Source organism: Taeniopygia guttata, chromosome 2 (genome assembly GCF_048771995.1).
Source record: "Taeniopygia guttata chromosome 2, bTaeGut7.mat, whole genome shotgun sequence".
Taxonomy (NCBI): Eukaryota; Metazoa; Chordata; class Aves; order Passeriformes; family Estrildidae; genus Taeniopygia; species Taeniopygia guttata.
The window spans coordinates 39,462,037-39,487,263 of NC_133026.1; the positions used below are offsets into that span (position 1 = coordinate 39,462,037).

A 25,227-nucleotide genomic window follows, 5' to 3' on the forward strand; every position below is an offset into this window, starting at 1 on the left:
AACCAGCAACCCTCCCCATGATTTAATTTTCAAAGGCATTGACTTAATTCCCAGAAGGCAGTGATAATGCTGGCTGTAATCAAGAGGACTGTGCCTAAGAAAAATAAGAATTCCCCTCCAACTAATTTTTACTACCTAGTTACATGAGAGCAGAAAGCTCTGCAGAGAGAGGGTAGAAATTCCCTCTCCCCCCTCCCACCCCAGATACAACCAGATCTGTCCTAGTGGAACATATCCATGACTGCTTCCCACCAGCTTTACTTTAGTGTAAATGTACTGACCAAAAGAGATCATCTCTTCAGTTTCAATAAGCTTAATTTGCCCCTACATCCTGCAGATAGTTCCTGTTTTAATCCTACAATGCTAAACTTAAGTGACAAAATGATCAGAGGGGAAACCTGGGGGAAAAGTAATGATTTTTAGCTACTCAGAGTCCCCCTTCTGAGGGAATAATTTGCTGCATTTGGAGGTGCATGTTTCCCCTGCTGCAGGGAAATAGGGGAGAGCTGGCATTTCCAGTCATCAGCTTCTGAAAGGCAAACTGAGTGCAGCCTGTCTGCTAAAATCTGGCAAGGACTGAATTATGCAGAGAAGAAAGGAGGACCATATCATTTGCACAGCATGCTATATATTTTCTTTCTCTGTGTTCTCGTTATGCCTCAGCAGTCTTCTCTACCAAAATACTGAAATACGATCCTTCCTTCTGAGAGCACAGTGAATAATTCTTTTCTAGATAAATTCAATCCCAGGAAAGCCACTGATCTTAATGGCAGAGTAGCTGATTGAGCTAAGTCTCAATCCACTTAATGGCCAAATAATCCAAAATCTGCTATTAAAATTTTCATCAAAAGATGCTGGCAGGGAAAAACAGACTTCTGGTCTGTCATGAAGTAACAGTTATTGCATGAGACCATTCCCTTAAAAACGATGCTTTTCAGGATGCCTCTCTGGCTGGTTGGACCTTGCATATTGCTGCAAGTGCCCCTCCTGTCTGCACTGTGGCAAGTCAGAGCTGCTGGCGGTGCGTGGGCCGGCCAGCAGCGTGTGGTGTGTACAGGGCAGACGGCTGCTGTTGTCAGCCACCTCCAACGCCTCTCCCGCAGCAAATGTCATCTAAGGGAGAACTGGAAAACACATTTGACTTACAAAACTATTCCCAGTCGCCTTCTGTAGAGTCTGGTGCTCTACCTCCTCTCTGCTAGTGGCCTGTATTTACTTTTCCTGCCTTCCATTCCCTCCCCACATCAAGAAGAAGGTGACCATTCCCATTCAGGCCTGAACTGTCACTACACCTATTTTAATATTTGTTTTCTGCATTTACAAATGTATCGGCATTAATGTGTCTTAAATACTGGTTCTCCATTATGCATTGTATTTACTATTTTCTTTAAAACTTAAAATTTGTCTATATTAAATATTTATTTTCCCTAAGGTTGATATATTCCTCTGGAATTTTATCATCTTAATTGCATTTCTCTTGTTTCTTCAATAATAAAAAATTTCAGGACTGAAGGGAGAGTTTGGCCACTTAAGGAATGGTTTCAGTTTTTCCAAGAGAGCTGCTGAGAAAAAAATTTGTATTTGATATGATTCCATGTTAACAGAGGTTGACCTTATCTGAGCACAGCCTTAAATGGAAAGTCTGTTCAGTCTCAGGCTTGAGAGTACACAGACGTGGACCTTATGTAAGTAGTAATAAGTGTTTACAACATTGCTCAGATATCGTCATTGTTCTTAGCTGTACTTTTGCAATACTTTTGTTTGTTCAATTTCCTTTCTCTACTGTAATCTTAATGTAGTAATAATGGATTTGATTATATGTTGTTGCTTATTCTTGGCTTATTACAAACTGCTGGCAAACAATCCATGGCTCAAATGTGCTCCTGCAAAATCAGCTGCTTAATAATGCCAAATAACAAACAAGTCCTTGGTGCAGAATCTGTAAACTGAACAAAGGGACACATCTCTGCAGTATGCTAAACAAGCCTCTGCCTGCAGTTAGCAGCATGACTGACAGGTGAGGATAAAGGGCAGCAGTAAAGAAAACTGATTTTTGAAGCTTACACAGAATATTTTTTTCTACACAGCATGCATCACAGATATAGCAGAAGTGCTATGGACTCGTACACAGGATGCGTGAAAACTTCTTTGGCATGACCTGGATGCCTTATTTCAGAACCTCTTATGAATAACACCCTTGTCCCGAACTTAAAACAGTACAAAACCTCATAGTGTGTTTGTGCTCTCCTCCTCCTGGGAGACAACAGTCTCAACAGAAGATGCCTATTTGTGAGTCACCGGATAAGAGAGATACCAATGCTGGAATTTATAACAGCTCTGTGAAAAATCCAGCTCGTCATTTCCTTTCAATTTTTTCAGGCACTTATAGCAAGCTCACTTTTGGGGTCAGATACAATACAATGTTCAATCCTGAGGTTTCATTTCCTTTTTATCTTTTTTAACAACAAAATTAAAATAAGGCATCTATTTATTAATTTCACTTCTGATACGACTTGGACACCTCCATCACTTTTATCTGCTATCTATTGCCTTATGCTTGGCTTGTTAGCTCTTTGGGCCAAAACCAGGTTTTCTCTGTAGTGTTTTTGATTGCCAGAGTAATTGGAGAAGAAAAGAGTAATTATAATCTGCTGGTGTTTGTTCATAATAATAAATAAATGCTAAACGTTCCCTCAAGTGAACAAAACCACCATGTCTCGCTTTTAAATCCTTAGATTTGAACTAATCACTCATGGAGTCATTTTCTATGTATCTATGTGATTTAGACTTGCATCCCTGTGGAGGACATCTTTCAAGCACAGACTGAAACTTGTTTGGCAAAACACGAGCACGTGTACTCCTAGTGCTGGACTGGGCCTCCAGGGAGCAAGTGATGGCTGCCCAGATACAGCTGGGTGACTCTGCGCTGATTAAATTGAGGGGTATTAATGCTAACTGTTACTTTAATCTGCTCTCATTCATACTGAGTCTGAGCAATGGTCTGAAACATGACTGCTCTCCCAGGAGCAGAGAGGACTGGGATTATAGGTGCAAAGAAGTATTTCTTCAGCCTTACCTGCATGAACCTGCCAACGCCAAATCACACATCAATATAAAACCTCAGCACATTGATTTTACAGACTCTGATATATTTTCCAAACAAATCCATGCAACCCTTTCAGTTTTTCTCAGCTCTTCACTGAGTTGTGTTATTGTGGCTGTAAGCAGCACAATGTGTAAACATTAAAATACCACCTCACAGCAAGTGGAACTGTGTGAGATACAACTGGTCATCAATAGGACAGAGACAAAATCATAGAATAGTTTACATTGGAAGGAACTTTTAAGGTCATCTCATACAAACCCTCTGCAGTGAACAGGGACTTTTTCAACTAATCAGGTTGCCCATAATCCCATCCAATCTGACCATGAATTTTTCCACAGATGTGGCATCCACCACATGGGCAACCTTGCTCCAGTGTTTTACTGTCCTCATTGTAAAAAACTTGTTACTTATAGCTAGTCTAAATCAACCCTCCTTCAGGTTAAAACCATTGCCCCCTGTTCTATCACAACAGGCCCAGCTAAAATGTTTTTCACACATCTTTCTTGCAGGCCCCCTTTAGCTACTGGGAGGTACCATGGATCTCTGGAGCTTTCCCTTCTCCAGGCTGAACAATTCCAACTCTCTCAGCCTGTCTTCATAGGAGAGGTGCTCTAGTCACTTGATCATTTCTGTGGCCCTCCTCTGGACCTGCTGTAACAGGTCCATGTCTTTCCCATGCTGAAGAAAAATAGACATGTAGAGGGTCAGAAAATCCAGGTAGTTTCTTCCTCTGTAAAATATTTTGGAACAGAGGTCAGGCATACATTCCTTCTGAAAAGAAAATTGTCCAGATCCCAGGATCTGAGCACACTATCCACTGCTTGCAATGCTGTCAGAAACATTGGCATGTCCCCATATCCCTAGAGTTTAGCACACAGAAATGGCAAATGTACCATGACCAATTTTATTCTGCAGCATTTACAATACCTGATGCCTTTGTCACACACCCAGTATTTTCTTACCAAGGCTGTCACTGAAACCTGCAGAAGCTGAGTTTACCTGGTCACTCATGAGGCAATGCCTGCTCTGCACAATCCTGCATTAGGTTCCAGTTTTCTCCCAGGTGACGTTCTGCTGTGGCAGATGGGATGCCACTTCTTGTTTGTGCCCAGAGGAGCTGAAAACAGCAGAAACTTTGATTAATTGGGCCCTCACACAAATGAACACTGGAAACAGAGCAAAATAAACTTTTTTACAGGGGTGCTGGAAGCCCATCTGAAACAAGAGAGCTTACCTTTGTATGTGTGACTATCTCGTCAATGTGTTCCATCCTCCCTGTGTGTGCACAGTTGTTCTTCACATAATCAAAGGTGGGTAAAGACCCAATGACCCATGGGGCTGATCTTTGCCCAGCCGAGACCAGAGCAGCTCACAGTCCTTCAGCCTGTATGAGCTAAAGTTATACTCACTGACACTCAGTGGAAAAATTTAAGCTTGTTTCCATGAGATTGCTACTCCTTCACTGTATTTTCCTAGAATCACAACCCAGAAATTGTACACGGTGTTCTACATATATACAGCAATATCTAAAAAATGCAGTACTGAAAAAAATTAAGATCTTCTGTCTCAGAAAAATTTCTGCAAACCTTGCCTATTCTATTATTTTCATCTACTGTCATCTGATCAGAAGTACAGCTTTACAGACTAAAATGTATAGAATTGAATGAAGCAAGCAAATGCTATTTTAGTGAGTGTATTATCTAAAGTAGGACTTCCATCTGTTTCAGACCTAATTATTACATCATCTTTATGTAGCTCAATTTACAATGAGTGAATTAAATGCTTATGTGAGTGGTTCATACAATGTGAAACACAGCTGTCATTTTAATAGACAGAACAGGGCAAAATATTCTTGACACACTGAATTTCATTTTTCTACTGTGTATACAAAAAAAAAATCCCTTTGTAGCAAATATTTTTCCCACTCTCTTAGTAATACACAATTGTATTTTGGGGAACCATACAGCATATACTCGGATTGCAATAAAATGCTGGATATTTTCATCTGCCAAAGAAATGACTGTGAGCTTAGTGATCGAAACAGCAGTCTCTTTGAAAAGCATTCAGCTGGTTCTTCCTAACCTAGCTGTTGCCAAACAAAGACAGATTAAGATTAATTGCAGTAATTAAACAAAGGGACAGGCTACAGCATTAGTAGCAACAATGTATCACATTCATTGTTCCCAGATACTTTATTCAACCGGAAAACAGACAATCACAGGAGTTCTAGTCAATGTTATGTACATTTACTATAAGGATTAACTCTTCAGCTCATACCAGTTACAAGGCATGTGCATGTATTGTTTGCTACAGCATATCACTCTTCAAAAATCCCTTTAGCAAGTAAAAGCAAGCTAGATTTAGCACATATTTTTTTGACTAGATTATAACCCTCTAAAATAGTTTAATGGGAGTAATTTTTTTAAACTACCAATTTTTTACTTGCATTTCAAAATTCATCTGACAAGCTGTAGTGAAAAGAGAGGTAGAATATAGATTAGGGTTTAGAAAAAGCTCTTGTTTCAAACCAAATAAGGAATAGTCACCATTTTATTTTCATTTATCCAAGTTTTTACTTGCTTTTGGGTTGGGGTTGGGTTTTGGTTTTGTTATTGCTTTTTGTGTGTTTGCTTCAAAAGAAATGTACGCTGTCTGAAGCCAGTTTTGGCCACATCAAAGGTTCAGGTTACAGTGTCATCAGGCTCCCAGCAGGACGCTGCAAATTAGCTATACTGCATTCAGAAGGCTTGGCTGTATAACCATTCTGAAAGCCAGGATACTGGCTGTTGTTTCCTCAGAATGAAAAATGAGACTGTTAGATCTCTCAAACACACACCCTGTCGGGGTAGAAAGCTAGATTTAAAAACCATGTTCATATTTAGGATATTCCAAGGGATATAAATAGTCTTGGACCAGTAATTTATGGACTCAACATAAATTCCATGTGTCTCCAAAGCTTCTACTCTCCCAGGACTTTTCCCATCCCTTTTGTGCCCACAGAGCTGGACATAAAAGCAGTCTCATCTTAGCAGAACACGATCAGAGATTATGTCAATTAAATTAAAAAAAAAAAAAAATTCCTCTTATGTCCACTTCAGTGTGGCACAGACAAAACCTGTTTTGCTGGGGCTGGCACAGCTTAAGGCTTAGTCATTAGTCATTAGGACAGAAATACACACGTTAAGAAATCAATAGGCAGTTTTGCAAGCAGAGAGGTAGCAGAAAATAAACAGAGCTGTACTCTAGGAAGCAATTATGTATTTTCCTCATTTAAGCTTTGAACCGGAGAGTGAATCTGATGGTGGGAAGAAAACATTAAGCACAACTGAGGAGGGGAGAATGCGTCCCTTGCAAATAATTTCCCAGGAATAGCTGCCTGCTCTGACATCTTTTGACCAAGCTATTTCTAGAGCTAACCCTCTGCTTGTAAATACTAATGGTGTAAATACTTGATGCTAATCTTATTTCAGAAATGTTTCATCTTGACTAGGCATTAATAAACACTGTACCAGAAATGCTAGGAGTCCAGCCACAAACAAGGCCTTGCTATAACAGATCAATCAAGAGTGGAGCTAGCTGAAGACCACAAGGATGTTTGGATGCCTTTGTGGTTCTTCAAACACGTTTTGATTCAGCCAAGATCTGGTTTGGCTTTCCCTCTGCACAAGAAAATTTAAGCATGTGTAAATGCTCACAGAAAACCTGTGAACTGCTAGTTCACAGGTCAAAGTCTGCTTGATGAGAAAAGAAAATTTGATTTGGTGGAGAGAACAAGATCTATGACTGACAAGTGCAGTCATCCATCAGGACAGTACAGGTAAAGCAAGGGGATACCTACTCTCACTTCAGCTACAAATTACAGGAATAACCATTACAGACCGTTCACTAATCATGTACAGAAAGGGGGTCAATTGTATAGGCCAAAAATGATTCATGTTTGTGGATTTTTAAGTCTCCTTAAAGGAGTCAGATTTTCAGGATCCAAGGTCCTCAAGATAATCTCATTCTTCAACTGTTTTTGAAAGCCTAATGTATAGATCACAGTCTGTTAAATAACAACCAAAGTACAAAAAGTTGGCTCTTATTACAGTAAATTATGATTATTACTATTATTTGCATTGCTATTGAGAAAGATTGGCAGCATGGATGAAACAACTAGAGACGGGTCCCCTCTTTGAAGGAAGTTTTGTAATGCAACACAAAAAAAAGAAGCTCAGCTCTAAATATCTTCCACTCTCAATGGTGCATTAAGGGGAGAGAGAGAAATATTACTTTTCCTTATTCAGTGCATTGATAGCATTGAACTTTCACCACTTATCTGCAGCTAAAGGCTGTCCTCACTTATGCCAAATAAAGGGTATTAATAGCAACAAGTGTCACTGGATGAAAGTGGTGAGTGAGTCTTTGGTACAGCCTGTTATTGATAAGACTCTGATCCCCTGCCCAGCTGAAGAACAAGACTACAGCTGCCAAACAAAGCGCTTTTGTTTGATGTGGTAGCTGCAGCCATGTAGGGAAAGGTGCCAACTATGATTCTGAAGTAGCCTTTTAATAGCAGATAGCTAAAATGAGAGGTTGCACTGAGTGGGAACAGAATACACGTGGGGGGAGGCAGTTTTGCTTGATGTGTGAAAGCTTACTGTTTATACAAGCTGATGCACATGGCATTACATAATTGTAATTGGATGCTTTTTTGTCTCAGAAGACATTTGAATTGTAGCTTAATAATTTGTACGTGACGTCCTGAAGCTTCTATTAACAAAACAAAAGTTTTGAATTGTACAAAAATATTAAAAATCCCAAATAGAATTTAGCAGGAACCATATTCACCTTTTCTTTCCATAGCTTTGCCTTAGACCCCCTATAATCACCCTGATGTTTATGGAAATGTATTTCAGGGTAAACTATTAACAATGCAGACAGTACTGTTGTGATTCTGTTTCATTCCAATAAAAAAAGAAATGTACTGTAGGATAAAAGTCAACAACTAATTACACAAGTCACCATCTAGTGGTGTGTAGGAACATGAACAACTATTCCTTAAATTTAGATGTTAAATAAACCTTGGAGTCCTAGGGACTTAAAATAACCTCTTCAGTGCTGCTCCAAATGAATTTGTGAATACATATATGGTCCATATGTGAATATATAGTATTTACATATATGCTCAGTTTTTACATATATGTATTTTAAGCAAATTTGGTGTTACTCTATGCAAAGTTTAGTTGAAATAAAGTTTTATGTCATGGATTTAAAATTATGGAGCACAACAGTGTGTAGGATACATGGTTTTTAGCCTTTTTTTCTTTGTAGGCATTTAGGTGTGTGCTTTTCTTTATGTGCATCTATAGCTGTATTTATGTGCCTGTAACAGATGCTCCAGAGCATCCCATGGAAGGGGTCTGCATCTTTTACAAGGCAGCTGAGTTGCAGTGCAAGTCAGTGGTTTGCAGTGGCAAACTTGTGGTTTGCTAGTGCTGTTTGGTTACTGCAGGAAGAAGTGTCATCTCCCCCACTGCAGCTATCTGTTCAGAGGGAATGCTATTAGGACAGACAGAAAAGCTCATTCTTGCTCATTATGTTCCAAGCCCTTACAGATGAGGCAATTTTTCACTCTTCTCAGTTGTGATAAAAGCTGAGGACAAATAAGCATTATATTCTATTCAGCCTGTATCTAAAAATGTTCTGAATTTATTTATCTCTCAAGAAAAGCTGTATGCAAGCCAGCACTTTTTCTCTCCCCTAGTCTACCTTTCCTATTCACATTTATATTTAGCATTATTTCACTTGGGGCCAAATCTTTGAGACATTATTTGACTTTAACCCAATCTTTCTTCGTGCATTAGTCACCATATGAGATTTGTCCGACAAGGGACTAAATTAAAACTTTGCAGACAGGATGTGCCCTAGAACTTCCTGATGAAACCAAAACCACATGGCAAATAAGATATGACATCAGATTATAAAGGTGCACTGATGGCAAGCCATAATATTTCTGCTTCTGGGCTTCCAAAATGCCAGAGGATACATGGGGTGGAGCTGGAGGCAGAGAAATGAGATAGACTTGATGGAAGGATGATCTGCAAATAAACAGCTATGATTAGTACTTGGCCATGTGCAGCTTTTGTTGCTTGGACTCCCACAGAAAGAGCAGTCTGATCTGTCAGAGAAACTAATAGCAGGTGCTGACCAAGGCCAACTCACCCTTTTCTCCACAAGGCTGCTAAGAGCAAGAATTTGACCATATCATGCTATTCCAACTATCCTCTACTTTAGGGGAACATTTATTATGGAGATGTCTGAAGTTAAGGCATGGTGGTGGGAGATCTTTCACTGGCAATCACTGTGGTGATTGAGCCAGACTTCATTAAAGGCAAGAGCACAAAGGAATGCAATGAAACTGTCTTATAAAACACCAGATGAACTTTGGGGATGAGTCTTCCTAAAACCTAGTCTGCAAAGCAGGGACTTTTAAACAGTTTTACCAATTTTCAGTTCCTGCCTCCTTGTACTGAACCTGGAATGAGAAGAGAGAGTATTTTCTATGTGGACTCATGCACTGGATTTGGTTCCTTCAGTGGCAGGGTACTACACATCAGCTTAGTCACAGGATCTGCCTGTACCCCCACTTACTCTGCTTTAAATGCAAATCAAATATTTTACCTTAAATTGCCACATTTAGCCCACATTTATTTTAGTTTAGTTGTAGGCATATGGCCACTGACTTCAGCTCAGCTCAAGAGGTAACTGCTTAGGTCTTAGTTGTCTTCTTGAATTTTAAAATCTGCCTGGATAGTTCTCCATGGAGTCTAGGAAGGGGAAGAGAGCTGAAAGGAGAGAGAGTAATGTCACTGCCTCAGATATCCTAAGAGCCCTGATGCCAGTATGAAAAATGCATATTCAGATTTCCCCAGATTATGTACTAACCTTAAAAATTCAATTCAGTTCTCTCCTGAAGGAATTTCCTGGCTTCCTATACTATTTTCTTTCTAAAGGCATGCAATATTACAAGTGGCCAAAGGCACCTCTTGCCTGATGTCTACTTTTTACCTGTGCTTTTAAAAAATGTCTTTTTGCAGATGACATCTAAAAGGCAAGGTAGAACACTTGAATTTAGAGCTTCGTAGCACAAACACAGAACAGCTAGCCAAAAACTCTACAAGAAAAGAAAAAAAGTGGGTTTAGGAAATGCCATGGGACAATGAGGAAGATAAGTAACAAGGATAAGCTGTCAGATCTACAAGTGGTGTAAACTGGCATTGCTGAGGTAAATTCAGGGGCACTACATTTATTTTCACCACTGAGGACTGAGGACTGTAACTAGGGAGGAATGTGTAACAGCCTTGTGAGGCACAGATTTTCCTTTCTGTGGAGAATATTGTTTCAGTCTCTCCCACGGTTTGTCAGTGACTGCTCCCTGGTGAGAACATGAAGAAATTGTCAGGTCTATTAACCTTAACAAATGTAAATATGAACCCAAAATGTGCAAAAAATGCTTGGATCTGAGAGGAATTTCATTCTAACGAACTGCACAGCTAAACAGTCACTTATGCAGCCAACCCAGCAACAGCAGCCACTGAAAAATAAAATGGTTCACTTTGCTCCTTTCAGGTTGTCCTTCCTTCCTGTTTTTTGTTTTGGTGGCACCTCATGTAAACAGCTGCACTGAAGGAAGTTGGAGTCACCGGTGTGATTTATTCCAAATAAATTACCTTGCAAATGCAGGTCTTTCTTCTCCAGTCAAGACTATTGCTCACAATTTTTCTATATAACTGCAAACAAATCTTACTCACCAATTTGCTCACAAAGCTGCTGCATGGAACAAGATATATTCTCAGTTCTTGTAGCATCTGACTGGAACCAGGAGCTGTATCCCCTTATTTCTTTTCCCTGAAAAAATGGCATGTCCCATGTCCCCTGTCCCACAGGGAAAGAGGTATTCTTTTGCCTGATAAAGGCTTCTTTCTGATCATGGGGAAGTGTATGGAATCAGATTATCACCAGTGCTGCAAGGCTGCTTGGAGCATGACTTAGTTTGGGATGGAGTCCATAATGTTTACATTTCCCCTAAAAAATACTGCAATAAAAACAAGTAATCAAAAAGAGACTTAGCCCACATTTCCATGTCTGCACTCATAGAGGAGGGCCTGAGGGATCCCATTGCACTGGATTGGGATGCCAGGAGCTATGTGAAATGGCCTATTTCTCCACATTGTGAAAAGGCTTTTACAAAATTGCTTCCTGCAAGGACTGTTACCCTGCAAGAGTTGGGATGGGGCTAGAGGGAGAATGGGTCTAGGGAATTCTTTACTTGGCAGATCCTTTGCATTTCCTGCCAACATACACAGAGATGCCTGCAAGAAATGCAGGAAAAGTTCCCAGTAAGTTTCAGTCTGCACTTAAAGATTGGGCAATACTTGCAAAGCAACTCTGCAGCCAATCTGTAGCTTAAGGTAGAGAGAAGCCACTCTTTGGTTTATGCTCTCAGATTCACTTCTCCAAGGTCCAGATTCATACAAAGACAGAAAGCTGTGGAGTTTTTAAGGAGTCAGAGGCTGGATTCTCCTTGGTGCTCCCATGTCCCAGTTACATATTGAATAGGAGTACTACCAAGCTCAGGCCTACAGGCTGTAGAAGCTGAAGGTGTTCCAGCCCAGGGCTGTCCACATGTGTTTCTGCATCTCCAGCTGTGGGTCTGCTGCCATCTGCACATCAGCAGCATGGCACACACTTCTGCATCTCAGTAGCTTCAGAGCCAGATTGATGTCACAGGTTAAATTGTCACAGGGCAGAGAGGATGGAGTTAATCTGAAGGACTGGGCACTTGTTGTGCTGTCAGCTCTGTAAGAGAGGTAATGCCTTCCAGCCAGGGGTAAAAGTCTCTCAGTCAAACCCTCATAGTGCTGGGGCTGTGCCTGAGAACTGGGAGTCAAAACCTGGAGACAGGAGATACTGAAAGCAGAGTAGGGGAGAGAGACTCGAATTTTGTCTTCCCCTTGGCTGGATCATCAGTTACCTGTGAAGGTGATTTTCAACTCCAAGGTCTCATTGAGGGCTCAGGCATTCATACTGTGCACTCAGGTGCTGGCAGGAACACATCTTTCTCATTCTGCAACAGAAAATGAGATTCCCTCTGCTTAACAACCAAGTGTACTAGGATAATTGCCCAGACAGCAGACTTGTAATTTCTGAATGATAAAATAAAATAAAATAAAATAAAATAAAATAAAATAAAATAAAATTCCAAAGCATTAGGAAAACTGACTTTATATGCAACAATATTGATGAATACTTTCCATACTGTAGTGGCACTATAGAGTATACTCAATGGGACAAGGATTAAAAACAGGACTAAATTTGTCAGAATAATGTTAAATTCTACATGGACATTGGGTTCCTCTAGCTCCATTTGGATTCAAAAAAATTTATACTTACTGTTTTCTTCCCTTAAAAAGAAGACATTTAAACGTCAGTGGAGATTTTTATTTAATTTTGGAGCTTTCTTATGTTTTTCAGTTTCCAAGTCAGAGGTAAAATTGGTAGCCCTTCATTTTATTTAGCATGAAATGAATTACAAGAAAGTGGCACCTCTAGGAATAAAATGCCTTCAGTCTGCATGTTCATGTAAGTGTAAAACATACTGCAAGGCAGATTGCTTCTCCAATTTCACTACACATTTGTGATAATAAAAAAGTGGACTCTGAGGAGAAGTGAGCCATGGGCTGTGTGATTTGAGCAGCTACATTGACACACAAAGGAAAAGGCACAGAAGTTCTAGACAGTTCTCTATCAATAGAAAAATAAAGCAGCACCCGGAAATGCATAAAGAGGCAGTAAATGAAAGATTGGATGATGTACATGGTAAGAGCAAATTTAGACAGATTTCCATTTGAAAATAAATAAAGGGTCCGACTGGCAAGTAAATCAGGGGAAGGGAGGCAGAAACAAATGAGCAGACAGAGGAAGGGAGGAGGAATCATACATTGCAATGTATGGTTTTTGGTACTTGGCTAAAATACAGTGTTGGAATGAATGAGAACCTATACCAAGATTCTAATTTACAATACAGAGATACAGGGAACATTCCATTGGTGTTTGGTAGGAGGGAAAAAAAAAGCCCGAGTCATTCAGAAAGCACTGATAGCCTGTTTATAATACCCACATCTGTCACATCACTCTTTGTTGTAATTACATTCTCCTTGATGGTAAAGAAGAAGATTATGAAGAAAATTATCCCAGGGAAGGATGTACTCATGAATCTGTGGGCAACATTCAATGAACAATCCACTCAGAACTTGCCTAATCCAAGAAGCAATAGAGTATACTGAGCCACTGAGCCACAATTCATCATAATAAAGCTAAAAAAAAGAAGAGACATACTTAACACTGAGCAGACCTTTGATATCAAAGTAAAGGAAAAGAGATGGAAACTGGAGGATAATAACTAATACCTAAATAACTCCTTCTGGGCCACCAGCAGTTAATCAAGGCTGGATCCTAAAGACAGAATAGAATAAAACATCTTAGGAAGAAGTCTTGCTTTTTGAATGTCTAGCAAACAAAAAACCAAAACAACTGTGTATTTCTAACTCCCACTTGAAAAACACCAATCTGAAAATGCCTATCCACCATGGAGAAAAAAAAAAAAAATTAGCACTCAAACATACTGAGTATTTGTGAATATTTGCTGCTATTCATTCTACTTTGAGACAACTGAAAACAAGCTATAGCACTTCCAATTTAAACTTGATGGTCAGTGGTTATATTATAGGCTGCCCATGTAGCTCAGCCTTAGAAAAAAGATGTGGAAAATCAATAGGATTCTATGCTAATGATGAATCTGTAATAGCTCAGAGTAGCTTGTTCTCTTCAACTGATACCATCAGTGTAATGGCAGTGCCAAGGAAATTATAGACTTGAGCCTTTGCAAGATAATGATCACATTTACTCCTATTTAGAAAGGAAAAAAAAAAAGGATTAAGGACACATGATTTTAGCAGTACAAGCAAAATAGCATGTTACAAATGCTCTGTTAAAAAAAAAAGGCAGGGGGAGAGGGGTTGAGAACGAAATTGGAAATAAATATTACTGCTGGACTAAAACCTTGGTGATTTGGTAGATCCCCAGGGGGATCTGTGAATTGGTCCTTCGAGACGTCCTCTGGCCCCACTCACTTTCCCCCAGATAAAGAAGTTTTCAAAAGATATTTGTAAAGATGTTTGCAAAAAACTGTTTAGAGGTGCAGCTATCTGGCATCCACATTTTCCTGTTTCAAGGAGAAAATCAGACAGTACCACCTCTTTGTTGTTTCACTTTTGTCCCTCTGTGGAAGCATAAAATTTCAGTACACACCAGAAACTGCCCACACATCTTCCCAAAACAGAGAGGGGAGCTATGTGGGTGTAAGGGCAAGGCTGGAAATCAGTATTTTCCTCTAGATTAAGGTGATGCGACCAACCCTGCAATGTGGTTAGGTCATGAGTCAAGACCTTGAAATTATGCACATTTAGTTCCCAGTGCTAAAGCACCAAGCCTTTTCCTACACAACGCATTAATATGTCATGTAATTGTCAGAGCCTTACACTTTGAAAAATTAGGGAATTGGCCAGCAAAATGGGGATATGCAGACAAGCACCTGCCACATTGTCTTCAGGACTGCAGGTGCAAAAGTACCAGTACAACATTTTACAGCATTGTTTTTAATTTTCATCCAAGATCCCCAGCATCCCATATGGAAGAGGTTCATTGCAATTAAAGAGTACACCAGCTGTTTCCATGTTGCAGCTTTGTGGATTTGCTCTGGTTTACGAATATTGCATCTGAATTAATGTACACTTAAGCTAATGGGGGATCTCTTGTGTAAAGCATCACACAGAAGCTCATATATCCTCTTTGCACCCTGGGACTATAATCTATTTACATCCTACAGCCTTTTTTGTTTCAGACATACCTGCACAGGAGTTTTACTTGTCTCAGGCTTCCATTTGCACTGTGGCCCTTATTGTTCCTATTCTCTCCTGTAGCTGACAAAAGAAAGCTGTAGCATCTTTGTATTTTGTGCCTTGCCTGTAGGATCTGTGGCAGTGTACCGTGTTTAGATAGTTTGAAGCCAGAGGGGATCTTTAGCTCATTTTAAAGAGCTACTGCTCTTTAAACTGCCCTCTGAGTAACTTGTCACTGCCAAAAAATGACACATATTCAGAGAACATGCCTGTTCTGGAAGTCATTGAAAGATGGAGAAGCTATCATTTTACAAGATAGTTTGTGTCAATCACTCCTGCCAGAACAACCTATATCTTGTTTTCAGTTTGAATTTGCTGCCCTTTAGCTTCGTGTTTTTTTCTGTACCCTTGCTTGCTAGATTAACTAGGTGATTCCCTCACAGTATTTTCTCCCTTGTATGTGAGTATTATTCTGTGACCAAGGAGTTACTTTTCTCATAGATTCATTGTGTAATGCCCAGCACCAAATGCATGATCAGTCTTTATACTGTTCTTTGGAGAGAAACTTCTATCATCTTCTATCTATCTTCTATCATCACTTCTATCATCTTTTATTTATTCAATTAAACATGTTTATTACCAAAATAAAATAATCTAATTACTCCCTGGCTAACTATCCTTCTTGACTGCTTTTATAGTTTCACTGACCTGTCACTGTGTGCTGCTACCTGGAACACTGTGCCAGTAGTTAAATCAAGTATTAACCAGCAGGGATTGACATTAACTAATGTAAAAGTATTTATAATTTCAGCTACTATCAAAGAGAAGTCTTGAATGCTGGTAACTGCAATTGCCAGAACATTTTAAAGGCTGGAGGGCATTTTCAGTACTTAAACTGAGTGACATACTCATTGTGATGTCTTAGTCTAAAAAATATGTTGTCTAAAGCACAATTGTGCACTTTTGTCATAGCAGCATTTCAGAGCTAGCAACTGGGTAGAAACATGAAAGCACCAACATGACCCTTGTAGGTTTCCCTGTTAAAGCCAACAGCCAGAGAGCTTCAGAGGCATTCTCACCTACCAGTCAAAGGTGTAGAAGTCTGCATGGGTTGAGCAAAGCAGAGGGTTCTGGGAATTCCAGCTGGTTTCTCCACCACTGGAGCTCCAGGGATACTGGTCAGTGCAGAATCTTATCCCTCAAATCAGCCCTGAGCCTTTCCAGGTGCCTGCAGGCAGGTCTAGCTCTGACGGGCAAGACTGTCATTCCTCCAGTGAACATGCTTGTAGATTTTTTTCCAACCAGCTTAATTTCATTGATCCTGCCTAAGGGCGGGTCACTATAAACAGTTACATCAAACAAATTGGAAGGGCAGAGAACTGAAAGTGAGAATGTGAGAGCGGGTGGGGTGCTTTTAAAAAAATGGTAAAAAGTTATGTTAGGAGAGAGTCAGTTATCTACAAAAAGTGTAGAGGTTGGATTTACCAGCTCTTCTGTGAGTCGCTTTTAACATCAGAACACCTTCAACACATTATGGGTTTATTTTAGTAAGACAAAGGGTTTTATTCCTGATTATAATGTTGAAAGCAAGAGTGTATAGACAAAGACAACACAAAGTCATACTGAGCAGCACTTTACATTTGAAATCTCTCTTAACTGCTGCCTGGGCTCTCTGAAGGATATTACACCGTCATCCTGAATTGCTAGTTCTTCGATTTCAATTATAGTTAAAAAATTTACAAAGTTAGTCCTAGACACAGGTACAACCACCTGTTAAAAGCAAAAACAAAAACAAAAATCACCACACCAAAAAACCCCACCAAAGGCAAAAAAAAACCCCAAAAACCCAATATGGAACATTTATAAAAATACTGGTTTGTGTTATTTAATTTTCTTCCAATGTGCATTTGATGCCCTTATCTAAATAATTCCATTGTCATAAAATTAAATTTTAAAATTTAAAAGTATATTTTCTTCAGTTCATTAAATTCTGTTTGTGTACAACTGAAACTAACTTATTTGAAGTGCTGCCTTAAAAGAATTGATATTCAACACCTTGTTTTCAACTGTCAAAGTTTGTTCACAGAAGTAAAATATTCTTCCTAGTCCTGCATTTACGGTTGGATTGCAAAATACAAACTTCAGAGATATGAAACAACTTTTGGGGGAAGGCAGAATGTTAGTTTATTCCAAAATACAGATTTCCATACCTGAAATATGAAAACAGCTTCTAATATAAGATCAATCAAGATTTTCAGGCTCTTAATTTGCAGGAATTTGGAGATAACCAGTTTGCAGAGAAATTCCTCAACATTTTTGTGTGCTCAAGGACGACAAAATGAAAACTGCCACTGTAATTAAAAACTATAACTAAAAAACACATTTGATAAAAATTTCAGAATTTAATTTTTCATAGTATACATTCAAGGCTGTATAATGAGGCATATACAGCTTCCCTTTTTTATTATGCAGTGTTTGGACTATGTGATTATTTAGAATAATATTAATTTTCATTCTATATTAATATGCACTGCTTTATGGCTTAATATTGTTTATGTCTTCCAATATTCCTGGTGTGATTCCATGTTGCCTTTAAAGTAAGCAACAATGTGGAGAACAATAAAGGGACTATGCACCTACACATACAGCTGGAAATAGCTATTTGAGCATTTTAATATCTCTGTGTATTAGGATATAAGTGGCCTTTTTAATTAGAAAACAAATTTTAAACCCTTGTGCGCTTACCAATTACAGCCTAATTCTAAGTGGAACCTGGAAAAAATTATTCACTCCCCTTATCACGATGATGTGACCTGACATTCTGCCTTCACTTCCTTGCTTGTGAAGCAGTCATTTCATCACTTTCTGTGCTTTCCTGTTTTTTAGCAATAAAAAAGTTGTTCTTTTAACTGTGCTGCACTTATGTTTGTTATGGATTCCACTCTTATGCTGTTTTACTTCTGATTGGCTATGTTGAACAATTAAGGTTCTTTGCAATAACTACAATAAGCCTTACAACAATTATTGCCATCTTTACTGGTCCTGCAAAATCATTTTTCCATTTATTTGTGAAATTGCAAAGCTCTTTCCACTTAGGGTGTGTATTGTGATTTACTGAAGAAATTACTACTGCCATCAGTGCCAAAATTATGATCTCTATTAAGAATGTAGTTCAGCCAATGAAAAATGCTATGGTAGTTAAACTTAATCTGTCTGGTCTGTACTGAGACAGGTATTCGGTACTGTATTCTATATATAACAGACATGATTTAGTTATAATAAATATATGTGATAGAATGCTTTTTATTTTCTGGGAGCTTGAATACACAGGCTAATCTTAGCAATAATTCTTCAAGGTAATTTCAACTCTACTGAAAGTACGTATCATAATTTTTTTTTTTTTTTTGTGAGGGTTAAAATTCTCTTCATATAAAATAAAGAAAGAGACAGAGGATTCTGCAGCTTAAAAAGTTCTACACAAATGTAATTTTTTTTTTTTTTGATGGAGATAATACCTCAGAGATATCTAGGGAGAAATGAAGCTTCATCAGAGGCAGGTTTGACTCAGTAGTTCAGAAGCTCCCCCATGTCAGAGTCCTCTGACATCCCCAGAGGAGGGGATGAAGTTTGCAATAAGCCCTACTGTAATAACATCTGGAAACTTCCAATACCTGTCTGAAAATTCTGTGCTTCACAGCTCTGTTAAGCACACAGTAGGTACTAATATTCAGCAATAAAATACCCTTATGTCTCTTTGTGTCAAGTATTTCATTTTTCCATAGCTATTAAAAGTACTTCACAAAATATAGCTTTTTTTTACTTTTTTTGTGAATTGATCCTCAACTGAAGAAACATCAGCAGTTATTCATGCAGTTTCATATCTGTGATTTTACTTCAAGGTAGTCTTGGGAAAACTAAAAAAAACAAAGTAATGTCTTTGCTTTGTAAGTTTTGTCAATAGGTTTTTTTAAAAGACTTGACTTCTGCAGGCTGAATCCTACAATGCAAACAGGGCTCTATTGAACAGTTAATTCCTTAGTGTAGTCCTGCAGAGATTTGATGGACTGGCATGAAGGCTTCTGCTTATGCCTGTAGAAGACAAAAATGGGAGATGATCTTTTAATCCAAGGAAGAAGCCTTTCCTCTCTCGTTATCTTTCAAGAAGTTCATGGTTTCACGGAGACCAAATCTGACACTGTGAGATTTAGGAATTTTTTTTCCCACAGAAAACAAGAAATTCTGTGGGGCTTGGTGAAATATCCATTCTTTTGTTTACATGGCTTTTTGTATCTTTTGGAAGAATAGATGTTTTTTCTACCACACATAAGGAATTTATATTGGTTATGTTTTCTTGTCAAAGCTGAGATACTCTTCTCTCAAGAGGATTTCCTTGGAGTAATTGCCTAACTGGTGGCCACTGAGCTGTAATTACTCCAGATGAAACCAATTGTCATCATTCCTTACGGTGCAAACTGCACTCCAAACAGTCCAAATAGCATTCCCATTAGTCATATCTCCAGCACAACCTGCACATTTTTCCTGCCGAAAACAGATATTGATTTGACACTGTGCTGAGATGATATGATGTATAACTGATTGTACATTTCTGTAGAGTATTAGATTAGATTAATGCACCCAGTTTTTCAATCTAATTATGTCTGCTTAGCTGATGGAAAGAGTTGTACCCTGTGCAATTGCCTTGGCAATTGCCAATATCACTTTATGATAATCTACTTAGAGTAAAAGAATTGTAGTGAAACAGGAATAAGCTGAATTTCTCCCAGATCTTTTGTAATGTTGCTTGCATATTCAAGGAACATTAGGATGATCTCAGTTGGTAAATAAACATTTGAATCCTACCCATGAAAAATCACAGAAGAAAGTACGCAACATTTTCATGGTCTTTGAAAGAGTGTATCACATTGGAAGTCTATCACTGTTCCATGAATGCACTCTGGTATTATTTGGTCTTGGCAATTTATGATGATAAATACTTGAATTGTGCAGCTGGCCCTGGATCTGGACTCAAGATTTCCCCTAGTATAAGATTAGCTAATGCATAATCTTTTACTCCCTGAACAGTACCTGCTTAATAAGGCATAGAGTCACAGAGAGTCATCTTAAGTTTAGCAGGAAAATTAGGTGGTAAACATTTAATTAATATCCAGATGGACAAAGAGACGAACAAAACTAGAATGAGCAGGAGACAGAAAGTACAAATGGTTTTTGATCATCAGTAGCTGCATTTTTAAGAAGCGAGGAATTGCCAAAATGCCACAGAATATTTTTTGATGTTGTTTATTATCCATTACTTCTCATGGAAATCTAAGCCCTATCACTTTGTTGTCCTAGTTTGGCAAAAGTACAATAGTATAACCTGAAGCATGTCAGGGAAACAGGCTCACTTGAGAGTCTTTTGGGTCTGTGAATGATCAGGATATGAAAAGAATGCTCAGCTTCTGTGAAGCAATAGCCAAGAAACTAAACAACACCTTAGCATCAATACACAAACCTGAAAAAACTGGAACAATTCCCCTGTTTGGACTCTTTTTTAATGGGAAACCTCATTACAAAATCTGTGTGATACTGAATTGATTGTAAAATAGATGAGGTTGGTTTTGTCCTTGAGAAAATGGACAAAAGTAGCAAATTTTCAGGATGAAGATAGGGGTCAGGCAATAGCTCTGAAAGAGCTCACCAATGAAATAGTTTGATTACTGAAAGTGGTGGATAATGCTCTTAAACCTGCCTCACACACCTGAAGATGTCAGATATGATACTAACTGACCAAAAAACAGCTTCAGGGAGAACCATGGAAGTCCAAATTTGGAATACTGATGCCTGTCCTTGGCTTCAGTAGCATGCTAATATCACAAAGAACAGACACCTGGATAAGTATGATCAATTATGGAAGAGTCCATGTGTTTTTCTTTAAGGCTATGCCTTGCCTTGCAGGCTTAGTCGAGTTATTTGAAGTCAGGAAGAAGTTGAATAGAGTGAACTGACTGGTATGGTGTATCTATCCTTCTAAAGCAACTTCAGTAGATTTCCTCACATTTAATTTCCTGAGCATTTCTAATAAACATTAAAAAATTAGAGAAGAGGAGTGAAAAATGTGATGGTGGGCAGAAACCAGAGGGGTGCATGCAGGAGCTTGTTCAGTTACAATATTGATGAATGAACTGTCTGAAGAATTGAACAACTTACAATACTGAGTGCCTCTGTAGATCACAGCAGCTGATAGCTTTCAATATAGATAAACATAAAGGGATGAGCCCTGGACAAAAGTACTTCTAATGTCACATCTTAAATGATGGGCTTTGAGCCCAGCACTAATATTCAGAAGTGAGATTGTTCCATGAATACATCAGTGTATCGGTCAGTAGCAGTCAGGGATAAATAGAAGTTTAAATTGCAGGCATTAGTAAGAAAAATAGAGAGTGAAATAGGCAGTGTTATTGTAACACTGTATGGATGCATGGCTTGACTACAATTTGAAAAATATGCAGTTAACATCTGCCCGTGTCAGAAAATTTATATTAGAATTAGAAAAAGTGCCAAGAAAAGCTTGAAGGATATTCTGAAATGGAAAACACCTTCTATAAAAGAAGTAATTGAGCAGGCTATGACTTCTGAGTTGGGGGAAATTATCCAGAAAAATTATGATTGGTATGATGATGGTAATTAGAAAGCAACTGTGAACAGTGTCTACCACAAGAACTGCAGATCTCCAAATAGAGCTGGTGGGAGCCAAATTCAGAACAAACAACAAAGGAAATGGTTCATTGTGCATCATATACCTGACAAGTTGAAATATTTGCCAAAGGATGCTGTAGAATTATGGAACATTTAACCTGACAAGTTGAAATATTTGCCAAAGGATGCTGTAGAATTATGGAACATTTATATGATCTCCTTTTGGTCAGCAAGTACTTGGTAATGAGAATGTGATCTTGGGTTTGGACAATCATACGAATCCATATGACCAGACCTGCTTTTTGGTGACTACATATTTGGTGCATTGATTAGGACCTGGAAAAATGAAACACAAAGCCATAGCAAAATGACTACTGAGGGAGAAATAATGCTGTGGATAAATAATATACAGCATTTTATTTTAATACCATGAGTGTTTTCTGAAGAGGCAGGAGTCCTATTGTCACACATGTAACGAAGAACATCAGCAGCAGAGGGCTGTGTATCAGGGAAGGAACTTGCAGGCTGGAAACCAGTAAATCACTGATGTTGTGTTCCAGGTGGTTTTAGGTAGTAGAATAAGAAGTTCAGGGCCCTGGAGAGTTGGTACAACCAATTGCCTGCTGTGCACTGTAAATCAGGGAAAGCAGCTTGCAATTAGCTGCTTTGAAGAAGTGTTGCAGGTCTTGTCAATATACTCCATTTTACTGATCATCAAAAAGGTCCAAAACCTCTGGGTCAAATTGTTAGTGAATATGAATCTCAGTCAATTAAAATTAGAGTTTTAAAGTTTCAGAATGAGGTAAAAACAAATCCTATGAAAAGGGGAAAAACAATCATAAAACCTGGTCAAGACAAAAAATTCCCCTTCTACCTCTCCTGTCTACCACATATGACGGCTCTAGCTTCACAGAAAGAAAATCTCCATACAGTGAAAGAGTCATTGGCTACATAGTAATCTGCTCTACTGTCTTGTACCCATCATTTTTACAAAAAAAAAAAAAAGTAAAGCATGAATATTTTGCCTTTATGTCATCACATCCAAGAACTGGAGCCTCATCTAAACCCCCTTGAAGTAAGGAAAGGCTGTCTTTTACTTCAGCTGGCATTGGAACAGACTCTGAGAATGTAAAATGCCTGCTAGCAAGCTAAATAAAGATCTAGGTTCAATTCAAGTTGAACATAGATAAATTTAATAGTACAGGCGTCAGTGAAGTTATGCAGGTCTGAAAGCACACCAGCCTTCATTCTGTTTGTTGCTGTTCAGTTGACTTCAGTAATTCATTCCATGAGATAACACATCAAAATGGCATTTGAAAATGATTTTCACTATCAATAAAGGTATGAAGCAGAAGATTAAGTAGAAATCAAAGGTTCCAAGGGTTAATAATAATATCTTACAAATGGGAAAGGATACTTTGTACTGTTTATGCCATGCATAGCATTTAAAAAAATCGAAGCCAATCCCTTTTTCAAGACAGCATGAAGTCAAGCCCTATCTAGAAAATGGTACATTTATTAGGATTTCAAGAGAAAGTGTTCTTGCTATTATCTCTGGGATGAGATAGACTTTGCAGGAATGACATAAATATTCTTGCTTCCAGTGTTTGATTGACATAATCTGTCTGCAATACCTACAGAATATGATACTATATTGCAGGAATGTGGCATCAGCGTTTTTTAGGAGCAATTATTTGAAATATCTTGAAATATTTCATTGTCATACATGTGCCTGTGTGTATGATAGAAAAAAAATTCTGCTGCTGGTCTCTTGGGATGTATCTTCTTGCACACAGAAATACTAATTGAAGTCTTCCTCAGAGCATATAGACATACCTTATTGTGGTATTTGGGCTGGAGAAGACAAGAAGAAATAAAACAGAAATGGAAAAAATTTCTTGTAAGTATTTTTGTCATCTGAACAATTGCTTTGAAGGGAAGAAAACAGGACCTGCTATGCTGCACAAGTGTCCATTCTAATTGTTTCTATTGCTATACAAGAAGTGTCACAAATTCACACAATTTACCATTGAGTTTTGGTTGGGGTTTTTGTTGTTGTTTTTTGACTGACAACATTTTTTACCCAGTATCTCAAAGAAAATCCACCAGCGCTGTTCTTTGCAAACATTACATTAAACATGCCACACTGGTGGGAGAGAAGATAACCCTCAAGAAAATCACTTGGAACTGACCAGTTCTTGCCCAACTCTTTCATTCTTAATCACACAGTGAGAACCTTGAATGGGTTCTGAGAAGCACTCAGAACCCACAACATCCCATCTACTCACTAAGATATTTTGCATAAACATTTTTGGTCATGTGGGGAATCAAATCTCTCCAACAGGATGGCCAGTTGCTGTCTGGATGGGAGTCTCCATTGCAAGCATTCTTGCAAGAGCAGCTTCTACAGGATCAAGATGGGATACCACAATTTGTTCTGATTATTTCTCACAGTCCAGCTTGGTCTGTGCTCCTATGTGACGACTACAGTACATCAATGCTTCATTTCTATTTATTATCTTAAAACTATGCACAGAACTTCTTCTAGCTTTCCTACTATGTACAGTGTCCTACTTATAACCACAGAACTAGAGAATGATTTAGGTTGGAAGAGGCCTATGAAGGTCATCTAATCCAACCTCCTGCTGCCCCTGATACTGGTTCAGGCAACTTTGGTAATTAAATCTTGCTAGCTATGTGTAGAACATTTCCAAAGACATTTCTGCACCTGCATTTTGCAGACTATTTAAATTTATCCATGTGGCATTTGGCCAATTGCCTCACCTGTCTCTGGAAATAACAGTATCATTGGGACTGCCCAGAATTCCTCCACCCAGGAGTGACTTCACCAACACATTGAAGCACACAAAGACTGCCTGAGTGCCTAACTGATCTAGGCACAACAGGAAATTATCTGAAATTTCCACCACAGTGGCAGTTTCTAGTCCATTGCTGTGCCATGGACAGCAGAGAGATCAATCTACTGCCTATTTGTTTCAAGCCAGTCCATTTCCACATCTACTCAGAGATCACCAGGAGACTTCATGGATCAGCCACGGAGCTGAAGACAAAATGATTGAATTGGCTATGTGCACAGATAGAGTGCTGGTACCCATCTACATCATACCTAAATCCTTTTATCACAGCTGTAGTTTAAAACCAGACTTGTCAAAAATGCTTCATTCTTGGGTCTAACCAGGCCTACCACTTCACTAAATGTAATACTAACACATTCACTAAATGTAATACTAATCCCATATAATTATGGGGTAAGAGAAATTTTTCCCACTTCAGCACTTCCATGCATTCAGCCATGTGATACTGTCACATTTGTGAAGCATGATTCTATTTATAAGTTCAAGTAGCTGTCATAGCAGCCTCAGCATCAAATAGCTGCTCTGCTGGAGTGAGCAGATAGTTGCTAATGGGAAATGTTACAGAACTCCTGTGGACAAACCTCATGCTAAGCAGTATTGCTGCTTA

At 38.7% G+C, this 25,227-nt stretch overlaps 1 long non-coding RNA gene across 2 annotated transcripts in view; it reads right to left on the reverse strand.

The window, feature by feature from the left end:
* Positions 1-25,227, reverse strand: part of LOC140682635 (uncharacterized) — a 70,631-nt gene that overhangs the window by 11,215 nt on the left and 34,189 nt on the right. For both annotated transcript variants that reach the window (XR_012054582.1, XR_012054581.1), the window contains exons 3-4: positions 12,123-12,215; positions 4,106-4,223 (exon numbers count right to left, since the gene is read on the reverse strand). This is a non-coding gene — a long non-coding RNA (uncharacterized lncRNA). The remainder of the gene's footprint in view (positions 1-4,105; positions 4,224-12,122; positions 12,216-25,227) is intronic.